This window comes from Phodopus roborovskii, unplaced genomic scaffold (assembly GCF_943737965.1).
Source record: "Phodopus roborovskii unplaced genomic scaffold, PHOROB, whole genome shotgun sequence".
Taxonomy (NCBI): domain Eukaryota; kingdom Metazoa; phylum Chordata; class Mammalia; order Rodentia; family Cricetidae; genus Phodopus; species Phodopus roborovskii.
The window spans coordinates 28,004,057-28,018,630 of record NW_026126407.1 but is presented as its reverse complement, the minus strand read 5'-3'; positions in this window follow the sequence as shown (position 1 = coordinate 28,018,630).

Below are 14,574 nucleotides of genomic sequence, written 5' to 3'. Positions count from 1 at the left end.
TTCTGGGACTGGTGATTTTGGGTTGGTCATTTGTATCATGGGCTGCACCTGTGAGGAGTCTATACGTTCTATGCATGCTCCCTTTGTTCAACCAGAAAGGTTATCACTTGTTACTTGTCCAGTCAAGGGAATGGTTGTGAGTGCGACCATCTTTTTTTTTTTGTTTGTTTGTTTGTTTGTTTGTTTGTTTCCAAGCTGCTTGAGTAGCTCATGGTTCACTGTGGGCACTGCCCTTCCCTTCCCATGGGAGCGAACTCCTGTCTCAATCCCATGGTTCTCCCTAGCCTGGAACTTGGCATCAACTTGATCCTTTTCTGTCTCTGTGTGTCTGGTAGCCATTTAGGCAGCAGGACTACTTAACTTATTCTTGCTGTCATATGCTGGCTCTCCCAAATTATAAAGTTTTCTACATTTGAGCACTTCTTTTAAATTTATTTTTAACTGATTCACATCCTGTTTTGTGACATGAGTTACCTCTAAGTTTGTCTATGAGATAAACATCTACATTATTATGCTTAGTTTTTGTATTAGAGATCTCCAGAGGAGAGGAACAAATAGAATAATAGAACATAATTACAAGAGGAGGGTTATTAGGTTGGCTAATGTTATCAGAGACAGAACATTTGCACAGTGGCTGTCTGCACACTGGAAAGCCAGGGAATACTGGTGGCCCTCAGTCTAGGAAGCTAAAGATTCAGCTCACAAGACACGATGTAGCCCTAGTCTGAGGCCAGACACCTGGAGGACACTGGTGCAGATCTACCCTTAGAGGCTGAAGAGACTGACGTCTGTGGGACACAGTAATGGTAAAAGCACATCCACTCTAGAAGGGCCAGTCGAGCGTGCTGTTGCCAGCTCCGCTCTTTGGCCTCATGTTGTGTTATCTGTTGCCTGCTGATGGGGGAGTCACCATGTTTGTGGTTATACTTCTCACATCACCAGCATGCACAGCAGTCTTCTCTAGAAAGGACTTCACTTCACCCAGCCCTGCTTTTCCAGCCTTCTAGACACCACTCTATCCAGTCAGACTGACAACCACACTAGCCATCAACATTTCCCAAGGTTAGAATAAAATGACAAAGAAATGATATAGAAAATGGTTGGGCCACACAAAACAGTGACATAAATTAGCTCAATATGTCAGTCAGTAATTTAAAAACATAATCTAAGGCTGCTGAGATGTCTCAGCAGATAAAGGCACTTGCTGCCAAGCCTGACAACCTGGGTTTGATTCCTGGGAGCCATATGGTGAGAGGAGAGAACGGATTCCCACAAGTTGTCTGCTGACCTCCACATACATACTAGGGCATGTATGTGTGCACATGCATGCATATATACCAGATAGACAGATTTTGCAATTAGCTAAAGTGTAAATGTAAAATGTAAGGTATTAATAGATAGCTACTGCCACAATTCATAAAATATTAGGACCAAAAATAGAGAAAACAGCCAGGCAGTGGGGTGTACACTTTGATCCCAGCACTCAGGAGACAGAGGCAGGTGAATCTCTGAATTTGAGTTCACTTTGGTCTACAGAATGAGTTCCAGGATATGTTAAAATATATATATATAGGGAATCCTGGGAGAGTATGGGTTTTTTTTTTTTTGTAACTATGTAAATATCAGAAAAAAATTGAGGCTAGAAAGATGATTCAGTAGATAAGGGAGGGCACTTGCTACCAAGCTTGCCTATCTGAATATGAACTAATGGAGGAAAGAGGAAACACAATCCTGCCAGCTGTCCCAACTGCATACAAAGTAACACACACACACACACACACACACACACACACACACACACACACACACAAGCAAAAAAATATAAAGAAAAAATGGAGTATACATAAGACAGGCACTATACGATTAAATGCTAACGTTTTGTACCAACCATCCAGAGGTGTAGCTCAGTGGCAGAGCACATAACCCAGCATACACCAGGCTCCGGGTTGCATGTCCAACACCATCCAAAAAGGTCTTGGATCTAACAGCATATTTTCAGAATATGTAAAGGACAAATGTAATGAACCTAAGGAGAATTTTTGAAGTCTTATCAAAATAATGAGATTCTTCAGTTTGTTTGTTTTGAGGGTATCTTTACATGGCCCTGGCTGCCCTGGAACTTATTATATAGCCCAGGCTGACTTCTGCCTCTGCCAGAGCAAACATATCAAAATGAAACAACAAACCAGACAAAACATGAATATGGATTTGAGTAATGCAATGTTTAACTTTGCTATAATGGACACCTGGGAGAATTTTTTTAATCCAGAAATGAAAAATAACCCATACATAGGAAATTTTAAATAAATTTTCTAAATGTGTCAATAAATAAATAATAATGAAAATCAGAAAACAAAAAAGGACATTAATGAAAGTAGAATCTCAACACAGGACAAGAGGCCTGTGCTTCTGGGTGGACCTCAGTGGCTTAAAATAGAATTAACAGCCAGCTGTTGTTTAAAGGTAAGCTGGGCGTGGTGGCACATACCATACCATACCATACCATTCCGTACCCTCAGCACTTGGGAGGCAGCTTCAAGTTCAAGGTCATCCTCATTGCTACCTGGCACATTTATTATCAATGTGGAGTACGGAGTACGTGAGACCCTGCCTCAGATCAGCATCCAGATGACAAGCTGATGGCGAACAAGTTAGAGGGGATTATTTCAGAGACATTGTATGACGACACACGCACTCCCTAGTTCTAGGGAGTATATATATTGATTTTGAAACAAGAAACAGCTGTGATTTCCAACTTTTTTTTTTTTTTTTTTTTTTTTTTGTGTGTGTGTGTGTGTGTGTGTGTGTGAGACAGGGCTTCTCTCTGGCTTTGGAGCCTGTCCTGGAACTAGCTCTGTAGACCAGGCTGGCCTCTAACTCAGAGATCCGCCTGCCTTTGCCTCCGGGATTTCCAACTTCTTGAAGAAGGGATGTACAGAAAAATGGTTTAGGCTTCTTAGAGTGATAGTATTACCCTCAGTTTCCCTTTCAAAACCATGTCCTAGCATAAATGAGAGTAGGACTTCACAAGGACCAGAGAGGTGAAATCAGATTAAAGAGCTCCCAAACCGCTGGACAAGCAGTCTGTATTACAGACACCCTGTGATTCCAAAGGGAAAATAAACAAACTGCAACAGGAGAACACTGTAGGAAGACTTCAGCAAGCAATGTAAAGCCTCAGATAAAATCTAAAAAGCAGGAGAACAAACTGACACTAGAACGTGGTTCCTGCAAAGGTGCATGCCTGACAGAGGCAGGAATAAAGTGCTGAGAGAAGAGAGCTGCCAGCTGAGGCTCTGAAAACCAGTGAGGGTTACTTCAAAGATGAGGGGGAAACAATTTTTGTCTGTATAGACAAAAGCAGAACATGTTACCAGCAGTCTGGCCTCAAGGCAATAGCTTAAGAAATTCATTATTTTTTGTCAATGTTTGTTATTTAAATTTAAAAAAACCCCTGAGTTTGTGAATATATGCCATATGCTGGGGGTGCCCATGAAGACCAGAAGAATGCATCAGGTCTACTAGAGTTGGAGTTAAGTGGCTTAGAGTTTCCCTATGTAGGTTCTGGGAACTGAACTCTGGTATTTTGCAAGGGCAGCAAGTGCTCTTAACCACTGAGCCATCTCTCCAACCCCCAATCTTGTGTGTGTGCGTGCCATAGCACTCCTTTGGAGGTCAGGAAGACAACTACAGGAGTTGGCTCTCTCCTTCCACCCAATGGATTTTGTGGATCAAACTCATGCTGTAAGGCTTGGTGGCAAGCCCCTTTCCCTGCTAAGCCATCTTGCCAGTACCTCTAAGGGAACTCTTTAGATCAAAGAAAAATAGTCCCAAATGGAAAATAGGAAATTTGGGGAAAAATAAGGAACAAAGGGGAAACATGTGGGTAAAAATTATGTATGGGTAACAGGGCCATAGCCCTCATAAGGGTTTAATATGTGTGGGGAACTGGGAGTGTAGCTGAGTGGGAGAATGTCTGTTTAATGTGCATGAACCCCAGATCCAGTCTCCAACACTACAAGAATATAAAAAGAACAGAATATCAGTGCTGGACCACAGGAAACTCATGAGGAATAGGTCAATACCACTAAGGTGCTCTAAGCTTTGAGAGTGAATATCTTTGATTTGTACTAAACCCACACAAATCAAAGACAACAGAATAAGCACAACTATGTTAGTAATTATATGAAATGGAACAAATACTCTAAGAAAATACTAGAATAGTAAATTATCAGGATAGATTAAAAACTATCTATCCCTATTCTGCTTCTGAAGAAAAAAATCTTTGCTTAAAAGACACTGGAATGTTGAAAATAAAAGATGGAGTATCCAACATGAAGCAAAAGAAAAGTGACAGGACATCTTAGGGCAAGAATGAGGAGACAAAAAGAATATCTTACCACAAAGAAGGCATCTGTCAAAAGGTTATATTGCTTTAAATCCTAAGCTAGTGTTCACTGAATAGCATGGTTTCAGAGCACAAAATGCAGAAATAGAACTGGAAGGAGACAACAGAGCAATCTGCAGTAATAACTCATAAAACGGGTACACGTGAGTCAGTAATGACATGCAAGCAAGGCAGAAATAGCAGCCAGTGAACGAGCACTACCTTTCACTGTATGTGGTGAGTTTATCAAAGCCTGGGAACATTCAGAATATGTCATCTGGCCACACTAGGATTAAGATAGAAAATAATAATAACTAGAAAAGGTGGTTTAACCAGTGCACTTAAAAAATAATCCACATATTCAAAGAGTAGAAACTTGGAAGTGCCTACAACTCAGTCAGTGAAGATGGGATGAAGAGATGCACTCCGGGATTTCTTGGAACATATGCCTGCCATGCAAAAGTTTACCTCTTGGCAGCCAGGAACTAGGGGTGGGGTGGGGGAAGACCAAGGTCCCAAGATCCTTTTCAAAGGCAACCCCATGAATTAATTTCCTTTCATATAAGGCCCTGTCTAATGGGAACCCACACTCAGCTCCTGCACAGTTTGTGAAGACCAGGCCTTTAAACACACAGGCCTTTGGGGGTGCTTACTGAATCCACAGCAACCAACTGGAGACCTAAGTTTACCTCAAAGAAACCAGTCAAAAACAGTAAACTCTAAAAGAAACTGAATGAAGAAAACAAGATAAACGTATTTCTAAATTAAGAAAACACATAATTTCCTGAGAGCACTAAGGAGCTTTGTTTCTGCCATGAGGGAAAAACTGTGTGATACTTAGTCTTGCTGGCCCAAGGGGTCAGGAGCAGAGGTGAGCCAACTGTCACAGAGGGCTTCTACCTAGATCTAGGCAGCTGCTGAACTACAGGAGTGGCCCGAAGGAAGCCTGGTTGTTTCCTGAAGTGAAGTATGGATAGAAGCTTGGAGAGGCGGAGGTAGAGCAGCCGCACTAACAAAGGGAGACTGCAGAGAATAAAGAAGGGATGGTAAGGCGGCCATTGCCCCCCCCCCAAAAAAAAAGCAGCAGCAGGATGGAAACATCTGGATGGATGTGTGTAAGGACACTGGTGCCTGTGCCGCAGCCCCTGGCTCCTGTGGGCTTGTGGAGGTGGCGCAGTTTTCCTTTGTAAGAACTAGCTCTTGTGCCTTGCTGGGTGCTGCAGATCTGCTTCAGTTGCTGCTGTGACAGGAAGATGACAGAGTGGTGTATGCGCTGAACCCAAAGCAGCTATGTCAGTGCCTCTTGCGGTGACCTCACACTTCCATTAACTGTGAATGGACACATATGGCAGCCTCCAGCTGGGAAGACATACTTGCCAAGAGGTTTCCACACCATCACATTTGCCCTGAGAGCTACTAAGAACACAGATGAGTTAGTTCAGTGGCCCATGAGAAGGCTGACAGATTAGCTGCCTGCCTGAGGTCAGATGTCACTTTCCTGACTTCCCATCAGGAAGGAAGGGTAATGGGAACCATGGAAATGCCCCTCTCCAAACGTGGAGTACATGTGTTTTGGTAGATATGTGGAGGCCTCCAAAACGTACCTCTTAGATTCTGGGGAAGAGCACTCTGCAGTTCATTATGTTTTCACCAAGGCCACACTGCCTGTGTCCATCTCTGACTGGCCTCTCAGGGATGAGAAGATTGTCCTCCGGAGAACATAGGATGCCTGATGGTGTCTTCTATTCACCTGCCTTCCTTTCATAAGGGTCGAATCTGCATTGCAGCCATACCCTTTTAGCTGCCCCTGGCTCCTTTCTCACTGTCTTACTGCAGTTCCTTTGACAAATGTCTTACATGTCAAGTCTTCTTCTTGCCATATGGCTTTTTGTGCACTCAAGCTGATAACAAATTCTGTTGAGGGTGGAATTTGCAAAACCAGCCAAAGAATCAGAGTTTGTTTGCCTTGTATGCTTGAGACAATGGCTGATATCCCCCAACACCCCACAAACCAAATGGAACTTCCTAAGCTAAAAATGAAATAGCTTAATATCAAAGAAGAAAGGATTTATCTCCTTAAAGACTACAGTAGAAAGCATCCAAATTAAGTGATAAAAATTGAAATGAAACAAAACATAATAAAACTGGGGAGGGGTGGTGAAGTTGGGACAATATTTAGGTAACATGCTCTTGTATGGCAGAAAGATGGGAAAGGGAAGAAAAAATGATGGCTGAAATGTTTCTAAATGTGAAGAAAACTGTAAATCCTCATATCTGGAGAGATTTAAATTGCTAAGAATTTGGGTATTAAAATGGGCACAAATCACAAGATATGGAGACCATTCCACTCTGAATGTGCCTGACCTCAGAAGCTGAACAGCGTTAGCCCTGAAAGATACTTGCATGGATGAAAGAGATAAGCCATGCCACAGGAGGCTTGTGGTGAAATACCAGGGCTCACAGTGGCCTGGTGCATAAAAGGAAACCAGGCCAGGCAGTTTACTATGGCATCTTGGGAAGGAACAGGAAAGATGGGGTGAGACATTTTAGTGTGGCAGTTTGTTTTTATTTTAAGACAGGGTCTTGTTATTGCTGTGCTGGCTTGGTACTTGATTCACAGCCCAGGTTGGCCTTGAACGCACGGTCCTCTTGTGTCAGCCTCCTTAGTGCTGGGAATACAGATGTGTGCAATGACCTTGGCTGGAATTGGCTGGCTTAAGTCATTTTGATAGCTTTGGGATCAAGGGGCTCTCCTGCATTTTCTACTGGTTGGTGCTGGTGTGGTTAGAGTGGAAGGTAGGAAATGCTCTGAGTATAAGAGCTTGGAGAAAAAGTGTCTGTGGAAAGGCTGTCGATGAGTTGTTTACCTGCAAATGGCAGTTTCAAGTGAGACCTGTACTGTCTCCAGGATTGTCTCATGTAGGGGCGGGAGTCAGGAAATAGTCCCTGCATTAGAAATAAAAAAAATATAAAGTCTGTTGAGAGGGCTATGGAGAACATTTAAAGTGGTGGAAAACAGCTTATAAAATGGGAACAAATATCATCAAATCTTATACCTGATAAGAGATGGTATCTTCATAGAATAGATGAAGAAATCTACAAATCTGTGTGATTACTGTGTTGGTTGGTTTTTATTTTGAAGAGGGAACCTCAGTGAGGAATTTTCTAGATCACATTGGCCTGTGGCCACCTTTGTGAGGCTGTATTCACTGATGATAGATGTGGGAGGACCTAACCCATTATGGGTGGCACCATCACTAAGCCAGTGGGCCTGAGCTTTTAAGAAAGCTCAGTATGAGAAAGACAATAAGCTGCCTTCTTCCATGATTCCTGCTCCAGGTTCCTGCCTGGGATTCCTGCTCTGACTTCCCTTAATGATAAGCTATTTTCAAAAAGTATTAGCTAGCTTGGGTAGCACATGCCTGTAATCCCAGCACTCAGGAAGCAGAGGCAGGCAGATCTCTGTGAGTTTGAGGCCAGCCTGATCTACAGAGTTCCAGGATAGGCTCCAAAGCAACAGAGAAACCCTGTCTCAAAACCATGCCCCCCCAAAAAAGTATAGACCCTTTCTTTCCCAAGATTTTGTTTTTGTTGGCTTTTTTTGTTTTTTTTTTTTTTTGTTGTTTGTTTGTTTGTTATAGAGTTTATCACAGCTCAGGAAGCAAACTCAGACAATTTTCCAATTTTAAAAATGAGCAAAGGGAGTTGTATGGGCTGAGTTGTAACCCACCCACTCCCACGTTTGTCAGATGTGCACTGGGTTTGGAGACAGGGTTTTTGCTAAAGTAATTAGAAGTTGTAAGGGTAGGGCCCTGATCTGATAGGGTTGGTGTCATTGGAAGAAGAGTCCCTGGAGACTCAGGGTGTAGATTAACAATAGAAATGACTGAGCATGCTCTGAGGGAGGCCTGTGTGAGTGCACAGTGGACACTGAAGACCTGTAAACCAGTGGAGCCCTTCCTAGCCCCTGCCAGGCCTACACTGGTGGTGTATCTTCAGCCTCCAGAAGTATGAGAAAATGTCTGTGGAATGATTCTGTGTATGAATGTGGGTTATGGAAACCCACACTTATTAAGACAGGACTTGAATGGACCTTTCTCTGAGGAAGATGTATGGGTGGTCAGTATCTTCAATAAGTGCAATATTTTTAGTTCTCAGAGAAACACACATCAAACCTCAAATTGGATGCAACTTTACCATCCCTTAGGCTAGACAGAATTAGAAGGTCCATTAATGACAAACACTAGTGAGAACCTGAAGAAACTGGAATCTTTATTCACACTGCAGGTGGGGGATAGAGTAGTTTGGGAAAAAGTCCAGGCAGTCCTCAGTTGCTTGCACAGAAGTTCTACTCCTGTATCTGTCCATCAGAAGTGAAAGCACACGTCTGCAAAGAAACATGGTCAAAACTGTGTCATACCCATGCAATAGAGTGATATTGGCTCATAAAAAGGAATAAAGGGGCTGCAAGACGGCTCAGCAGGTTAAGATGTTTGCTGTGCAAGCCCGGTGATCTGAGTGTGACCCCCAGAGGAAGAAATCAACTCTGCAAGTGTCTTCTGATCCCCAAATACATACTGTGGTACGTGCACCACCCCTCCACATCATGTATGTGTTCACACACATAATAATGATAGTGGCATTTTAAGGAATTAACTGTTAAGCACTACATCAATTGAGAAATCTCCCCACCTGATTGGCCTATGGGCAAGCCTTTGGAACTTTTACTTGGTTGATGGTTGATGTGACAGGGCCAAGCACTCTGTGTGTGGGGAAACCTCTGGGCAGGTGGTCCTGGATGCTATAGGAAAGCAGGCTGAGCAAGCCAGGAAGAACAAGCCAGTAAGCAGTACTCCATGGCCTCTGCATCAGCTAGCTCCTGCCTCTCGGTTCTGCCCTGACTTTCCTCAGTAATGGACTGTTGCTGGGAAGTGTGAACAAAATAAACCCTTTCCTTCTCAAGTTGCTTTTGGACATGCTATTTATAAAAGCAGCAGAAATCCTTAACTAAGAGAACCATAAAACAATATATTTACAAGTTTACTACCATACAACTGCTTTTAAAGGAATTAATAAAGTGGAAGAGAGAGGGCCAGCAGATGGCTCAGCAGGTGAAGGCCCTCATGGCCATCCTGACAATCTGAGACCCACATGGTTGTCCTCAGAACACATCTGAGCACATAACCGCATACATACAAAATAAATGTCATTTAAAAGAGAAACTGGAGAGGGCAGAAAGATGGGTCACTGTTTAAGAGCACTGGCTGCTCTTCGAGAGGATCCAGGTTCAATTCCTAGCTCCCACACAGCAGTTCACAACCCTCTGTAAGTCCAGTTCCAAGAGATCTTCTGGATTCTATGGGCTTGAGGTACATGTGTGGAGCACAGATATACATGCTAGCAATGTATCCATACACCTAAAAATACTAAAAGAAGAAAAAGAAAGGAAAATAAAGTGAGAAAAGAGAAAGGGGAGATTCCGCAGCATGTGGAATAAAGGGGATGTAGCTGCAGATTCCACAGACACATGAGGACTTGAAGGTGACAGACACCCATGTGGTACAGACACAATGCAGGCAGAGTCTGTACACAAAGCATGGTGTTAAAGCCATAAGGATGGATAATAGACTTGGTGCCAATAAGTTTGACCCCAGATGGGAACAAATTCCTTGAAAAATCGACACTGACAGAAGATTCAGACAATCCAGGGAAACCTTGGTCTGCTATAGGGTCTAAAAGCTTTCCCTCTCTCAGGCCAGCTAGGTGGCGCTGTGAGTAAAGGCACTTACCACTAAGTCATACAGCCTGCGTTCAGTCCCCAGAAACCCACAAGGTGGAAGGAGAGAGCTGACACCTGCAGGCTGTCCTCTGACCTTGACATGTGTGCTGTGCCCCCCCCCCACACACACACACAGACACATAAACATATACACACACAGACACCCAGACATACACATACACACACACACACAAAATAACTAATCAACTAAAACTAAATGCCTTAAAAAATCTTTCTTATTGCTGGACGGTGGTAGCACACGCCTTTAATCTCAGCACTCTGGAGGCAGAGACAGATGGATCTCTGTGAGTTCAAGGCCAGCCTGGTCTACAGTTCCAGAACAGCCAGGACTATTACACAGAGGAACTCTTCTTGAAAAGCCTCCACTCACCCACCCCAAAAAATGTTTCTTAGGCCAGGCATGGTGGGTGGTGCCTGATCACTCTGGAGTCAAAAGCAGGCAGATCTCTATGAGTTTGAAGTCAACCTGGTGGACATATTGAGTTCCAGGCCAGCCAGGGCTACAATACAGAGACTCTTCCCTCCCCACAAACATTCTAGATGTCATTCTTAAAAAAAAATTTTAATGCTTTCCCATGCTTTTTACAAATTGCCGGTATGATTTTGACCCCACATGAGAGCATCTATATCTATGTGACCAGGGGCCCTGGTGTGTAAGTTTTTTTTTTTTTTTTATAAAGCAATCTTACCAACTTCACATCAAAGTCATACCAATTTACCAAGGCTAGCTGAGTAGTGAGCTGTGTATTGCTATTCACAAGTATTCACTCCTTCCTCCAAAAAGAATGTATATGTCTGTCTTCCATAGTGTGATTATTAATAAAGATGCTTGTGGAAGAAGAAATTCCCATGCCCCAGCAGGCTGAGACTTGTTCCCATGACTTGCCTGGCCAGTGGTAGGTGGATGGATGTGACAAGTACCTTATCTGAGAAGCAGTTGTGAAGGTCATCATGTCTGCCAACTCCTCCATCTTTATCCTTGGGTAGTAAGACCTGAGAACAGCAATTCCCCGACAGAGGCTGCTACTTCAGCTTGGGTTCTGAACAAAGATACCACAGGGCCAAAAGCTATAGCTGCCCTCAGCCCAGAGAAGAGCCTCAGCAAATTCCCAGCAGACATGTGAGAAAACAAAGTCTCATCATGTAGCCCAGGCTGGCCTGGAGCTTGTGATCCTCCTGCCTCAGCCTCCCAAGTGCACTCTGTTAGTAATCAGGCCTGTCCTTGGGGTTCTGACAGGATACACCCTCAGCTGCAGCCACTAAGAGCACCATATTCACTATGTTCTCTTTTAAAAGGGCCCTATCCACCTCCCATCCTTCTCTTTCTCTTTCTTTCCCTCTATCTATTCCCCCTCTCTCCCTCTCTTTCCTTTCTCTCCACCTCTTTCCTTTCTCCTCTCTCCTGCTGCTCCTGTCCCTGGAGGCCAGTCTCTGCCTTTCCCTTTCCCCTTTTTATGATCCCTTTCCCTAATTTAAAAAAAAATCCCTCTGCTTGAACCCTGTTGAATGGCATCTTTCTCTCGCTCAATGCTTTTCTTAAATTACAACACACCCAGTTGTAAAGTTCAACTAATACTGAAAATATACCTTTGGGTTGGGAGTATATCTCAGTGGTAGAGTGTTAGCCTCGCACGTGGGAGTCCCTAGGTTCATTTCCCAGTACTAAATAAAGTATCCTTTCCTTCAAAAAGGAAAAGTCGCCATGCAGTGGTGGTGAAAGCCTTTAATCCCAGCACATGGGAGGCAGAGACAGGTGGGTCTCGGTGAGTTTGAGCCAGCCTGGTCTACAGAGTGAGTTTCAGGACAGCTAGGGCTGTTACACAGAGAAACCCTGTCTTGAAAAAGTGTGTGTGTGTGTGTGTGTGTGTGTGTGTACATAATCAGTCTCTGAGGGTCTGGAGAGGAGCATTGGCTTAGCTAGTCAGAGCACACACTACTCCAGCAGAGGACAAGATTGTTTTCTAGAACCCACACCCAGCAGCCTGCCCCCTCTGGCCTCCAAGGGCACATGTATGTATATGTGTACACACAAAAACACATAATCAAAAGTAAAAATAAATCTTTTAAAAACAGTTATCTGAAAATTTGTGTGACTTCGGTTTCATCTCTTATTTCCATGATAAAAGCCCATCCATGAAACTTAGTTCTCTTGGTGAGAGCTCACTCCCTTCCTCCTCTGCTTCTAGTCTCTCCATCCTTCCTTCTCCATCCTTTTCTCTCTCCTTCCCTCCTTTCCTCTTATTTCTACTTTTATCCCCTTTGCTCTTTCCCTTTTTTCCTTCATCCATTCCTTTCACTTTTTTTTCAAGTATTTTTGTTTTCTGTATATAAGTATTTTGCCTGCACATGTGTGTTTAGTACACGCATGCCTTATGACTATGGAGGCCAGAAGAGGGCATCAGGTCTCCTGGAACTGGAGTTACCTATGATTATGAGCTGCCATGTGGGTACTGAGGGCTGAACTTGGTTCCTCTGGAAAAGCAGTCAGTGCTCTTAACCACTGAGCCATCTCTCAGCCCCTTATAGGTTGTTTTGAAGGTGAAGCACCCAGACACCAGAACTAGTTATTTTCTGGACTGTGAAGCATCTGCTGCTTTTTCAGTTTTTGTCTTTTGTTTTTTAAAACAAACACATAGGGACTTTTTAACTTCCCCCAAACTTTTCTAAAGCTTATGCTGATACCACATAAACTCCTAGAATTCAATGATATGTAATTCTTGGGTGTCAACAGCCCCACTGCTAGCTCAGCTCTGCTGGTGTGTTGGAGCATCCGGGGACTATGGATTATATCAAGAGAAGTGAAGAAAATAGTGTGGTCAGTTGGATCCGCTGAATTGGAAAGGTGGAGCCTTGATTTGTGAGGAGTGCAAGCTAAGATGAAAGCCAGCATTAACACTGGCCTCGTCGGAGGCTGCAGCTATGTGTCATAGACTAGTGGTCCTGTGCTGTGTCGTGAGATTTTCTAAAATAAATGACTCCGGGGCACTCCATGGTCTTCTAGAGGATTCCAGTTTGACTCCCAACACCCACGTGGTGCCTCATAACCATCCCTAGTTCCATTACAAGGGCTCCGATGCTGCCTTCTGGTCTCCGTGGGCACCAGGTACACATGTGGTACACATGCATAATGCAACTAAAACACCCATACACATAAAATAAGAAAAATTATCAGCGTAAATTATTCACAATATGCTGGGAGGCAGTGGCTTGTGCCTTTAATCCAGTACTCAGAAGTCAGAGGCAGGTGGATCTCTAAGTTCAAGGCCACTCTGGTATATGGATCCAGTTCCTGAACAGCAGGGGCTACATAGAGAAACCTGTCTCAAAAAAAAAAAATTATTCACAGTGTTCTCTCAATGTTTTATAAAAGCCTATAGGATTTAAGTGATAATCCCTTTTTATTTATTGATAATTGATAGACTGGTTGAGTTCCAGGACAGCCAGGGCTTCACAGTGAAATCCTTTTTGGGAAAACAAAACACAACAAAAACCAACCAAATAACCAGAATATTGGCTGGGCAGTGGTGGTGAATGCCTTTTTATTTATTTATTTTAAATCCCAGCACTCTGGAGGCAGAGGCAGGCGTTTCTCTGTGAGTCTGAGGTCAGCCTGTGTGTAGCCTGAGTTCCAGGACAACCAGGGCTACACAGAGAAACCCTGTCTCAAAAACAAAACAAACCTCCAGAACCTTATAATTTGTGAGTTTTCTAATTTTTCTCCATCACTTTTTGAGTAGTGATTCTCTGCTGTATGTTTGTTTTCTACACCTTTAATGTCTGCCCTATTTGTATTATTTTCTTGTGTTCTATTTTGCTTAATTCTCCTCTCTCTCTCTCTCTCTCTCTCTCTCCTTATTTTACTCTTACAGCCTAGACAGACCTTTTAATTCAGTGTGTAGCCCAGGTTGGCCTTAAACTGGTGTACTCCTAAGTGCTGAAATCAAAGGTACACACCATCACACCTAGCCAATTCTGCTAGTGTCTAGCATAGCTCATTAAATAGCAGCAGCTATTTATTTCTGTTAATAATGGCACAAATTTGCCTCCAGGAGCATCTTTAGCTCCATCAGACAAGGCTTACTAGATGTTACTTTCATTGTTACTCAGTGAATGCATTCTCTAGTTTCCACCACAGTAACTTCTCTGAACCATGTGTTATTTAGAGATACATTTCCCAGTTTATAGGCACATAGGAGCATTTGAAGTTGATATTTCCTGGTCAGAGATTCTGCCCTGTAGTGCTGTGATCTTTTGAAAAGTATTTGATTCAGTTTAAATACCAGTATACAGTAAGTGCTTGAACTTAAACTTGAAAAACACATGCATTCTGGGTGTAGCATCCATTATGTCAAGAGTGGAATTGCCTTCCTTGGGTCTTTAGGTCACC